We start from the raw sequence: 3,533 nt of genomic DNA on the forward strand, positions 1-3,533 counted from the left end.
GCGCGCACAGAGAGAGAGAGAGAGAGAGAGAAGCACCGGCGCTCGGTCCTGCAGCCCAGCCCAGTCCCCGGGTCCAAGCTCGGTGCTGCTCAGCCGCTCGAGGACGTCTCCTCCACCTGTCTGAAGATGCCCACAGCCTGTGGCGAGCCTCCACATCAAGCCGGACACGACGGACAAGCGAGCTTCCTGTCCTGGCGTTCCAAATTAAAAGCCCTCCTGAAGAAGGGGTTCGCGTAAATTGAACCTGTCCTTTTTTTTTTTTTTAAAGGTGAAATAAAAAAAAAGTCAAAATAACGAGTTTTCATGTTTTTATTTTAGTTAAGCAGTATCGTAAACACTCAAGTTGTCCGTTCCTCTGATTTAAAACGTTAATGACTTATTTTTAGAGTTTTTGTGTCAACATCCCAAATGGTGGTGATTGTGTGGGCGTAGTCACCTCCTTGATTGGTGACGTAGAAGGAGGCGGGGCCAGCTGTGGCGAGCCGCTGTAGGACACTGAGGAGGTTACTGTTTCAGTGTTTATCAGGGAAAATAAAAGCAGCAGAAGAAGCAGGTTTTGTTAACAAGAGGACCAGTTTGAAAACACGTTTTTTTGTTTTTTTGGGGCCTGGAGTGATGCTGTCAGGAGCTGGAGCCCCACATTTCACAAGGGGAACCCCCCGAGCTTCATGTCCCACAGTCTTTAAGGAGTTTCCCATCAGGACAGCTAGAGATGGCCGGTGCCGGTCCGACAGGTGGTGGTTCTTCTGTTGGAGGTTCATATTTCAGGTGGTTCTCGTCCGAATGTTACCTGCGCAGTCAGTCAGACTTTGGGGTCGTAATTTTCACCAGGAGCTAAACTAACCACATCTGTCAAACGTTCTTGTCCTTCGAGAAGCTGAAGAATGACACAGCTGCATGGGGTTTTGGGTCGATTTTCACAATTAATCGCAACACACCGAAATATTTCACCTGCAAATAATTTACAAATTTGCCTTTTTTCTATTGGTTTTCAAGTAAGTTAACAAGTTTGCTAAAGTTGTCGTCTTAAAATATTAGTTTTCTAAACAAAGCAAATAAGTTTAAACAATACAAAAAAAGATGAAAAATTGTCAAAAATTCATCCTGCAAACCAAAAAGGCGGCGTTTAAAAGAAATATTGGGCATTTTCTGTTGTTTTGTTAGGAACAAAAATTGTGCTACACATGTGATCTAAGCACTGAGAAATGCCTTCATTTGATGTATGAACTGCATAAGAAGTGAAAAAAGAAGATTTAAAACAAAGCTGTTGCCAGTGGCTCATTGTGGTCACCGCGGCAACAGCACACCTGCGTCTGTCACTCCCTGACTGTCTGTATCAAAAATCTGTACTAAAATAGAGTAGTGGGAGTAAGGGGGGGAGTTTGTTTGCAAAAGATTTGAAAAGTTTAGACAGCTGTGTGACATCATTATCTTCATCATCACAAATCACAGCTTCACAAAACCTAAACTGTGGGAGTGGGAGGAGTAACGAGACAAAACTCATGGCCGAAACAGAAGAAGAAGAAGCCAACAGAATAAGAGCGCTTCAGTGCTTCTGCACAGGCACAGTTCATTAAAGAGGAGCGTGAACACTTTTCACTTTTCACTTTTACATATAATAAAAGGGTAACAGAGCACTACAATTCAGTTCACATATGTGAGCTCATATTGTGGTTCATAAAGTAGACTAAACTTACTATATATTTAGTTTCAGCTTCTTCTTTTTTGAAGCACAAACACAAACTGATGGAGCAAAACATGAGGTCCGTTTGGCTTTTACTCCACAAGGTTATGGTTCCATTTATTCACTTTAAAATGACGATGACAGCTGCGCTTTTATTTTGAAAGCAGTTTTAGGAATCACTCTGTGGAAAACTTGACTTTTTTTTCTTTTTTTTTTGGAGACTGGCACCTCCAAGCCCTGTGTCAGTCAAAAGGCAGGGAAGCGTCATGGCTGGTGTGATGCTGGGGAACACTGCCATGATCATATCTTTATGCTCTGACATCCTGGCCTATAATCCACCTTTTTTAGGACTGTGAGCTCGTCTGCAGCCTAAAACATCCCACCCTACAGCTGAAAGCCAACCATCCATTATCAGCATTTAAACATAAAGTTCTCAGTATAGAATCTGTGACCATATGATGATTAAACAACCTATTATTTCATTGCATTAGCAAGCTGTGCAATATACTGAATCGTTTCCAGGTAGAACCGATGATGAAATACAGGGGAAGCAAGCTAATTTTATGATGGGAAATATGATTTTTTGAGGTAATTCCCCTCGTTGCTGAGTGCTGAGTGTCGAACACAACACAGATCCAGCTGTTCTGGTTTAGAGCTTTAAGTCTAATGAGAGAAGGGTTTTTTGAATGTTTGTTTAGATTATATTTCACATACAGACAGAATGATCAAGTAATAATGTCACTGATTGTAGGATTAGTTAAGGGCTTAAAGAGTTATTTAATATGAAGCTGATATATTGTGAAGATAAGTCCAAAAGGTACTGAGCTCCAAAGTCCTAAAAAAAAGTTTAATATCGCAGTTTCTGAAAGTGATCAAGTTACATTTAAGGCAAACCACTGGTGGAAGAAACAAGAATAAACATCAGATCAGAATTTTCCACAAGCAGTACAGCCACAAACTACTTACTCCAATTTACATACATTTCATTTTGTCCTAAGACTATGATATATGGTGCAATTATAGTGAATCATTTTTGGGCAAGTGTCTAAATTTACAGTGTGAGAACAGGCAAACTGACCAGTCTATCTGATCAACTACCCCTGTGGTTCCCACAGTTGGAGGTGGAACCCACCGTTGGTCTTCAAACATCGAATGGGGCAACTTCAAAAGAGCTACAGAAATCAAATTAACCTTAAAAGTTACTGCAAATAGCTAATTCAGCCTTTAGGCTTTTATCCCACCAGGCTGCGAGTGTTGGCGACAAGATGTAAACGGCGTTTCCAAAATGTCTCAGATTCGCTCAACAAATTTACTCTTGAAATAGCGTCATTGCGTTGTTGTGAGCCTCTCAGCCCTTCTCAGCGTTGCGAGGGTTTGGCCGTCCGTGAAACCAAAATGTGGTCAAGGAAAACAACAAAAGAGAATAAATTGCCATAAAATCAAGACATAGTTGAGACACTTTGTCATCTCATTCACGAAAATGTCATGGTTTATTTGGAGTCACACAAACCGTGGGATTCGAAGTTAAGATTTGCGTAATTTCTAAACTAGTGAAGGTTAGGGCCTTTTTTTCGAGGGCTAGGGTTAGAGTCTCGTCAGGGTTAAAGGGGTTAGGGCCCTGGGCGAGGGTTAGGGTCTCCTCAGTTCTTAAGGGGTTAGGGACTGTTGGCCCAGAGCTGGGGTAAGGGTCTCCTTAGGGCTTAAGGGGTTAGGGCCTTTTGGACCAGGGCTATGGTTAGGGTCTCCTCAGGGTTTAAAGGGGTTAGGGCCTTTTGGCACAGGGCTAGGGTTAGGGTCTCCTCAGGGCTTAATGGGTTAGGGCTTTTTGGCACTGGGCTAGGGTTAGGGT

The sequence above is a fragment of the Kryptolebias marmoratus genome, linkage group LG13 (genome assembly GCF_001649575.2).
Source record: "Kryptolebias marmoratus isolate JLee-2015 linkage group LG13, ASM164957v2, whole genome shotgun sequence".
Taxonomy (NCBI): Eukaryota; Metazoa; Chordata; class Actinopteri; order Cyprinodontiformes; family Rivulidae; genus Kryptolebias; species Kryptolebias marmoratus.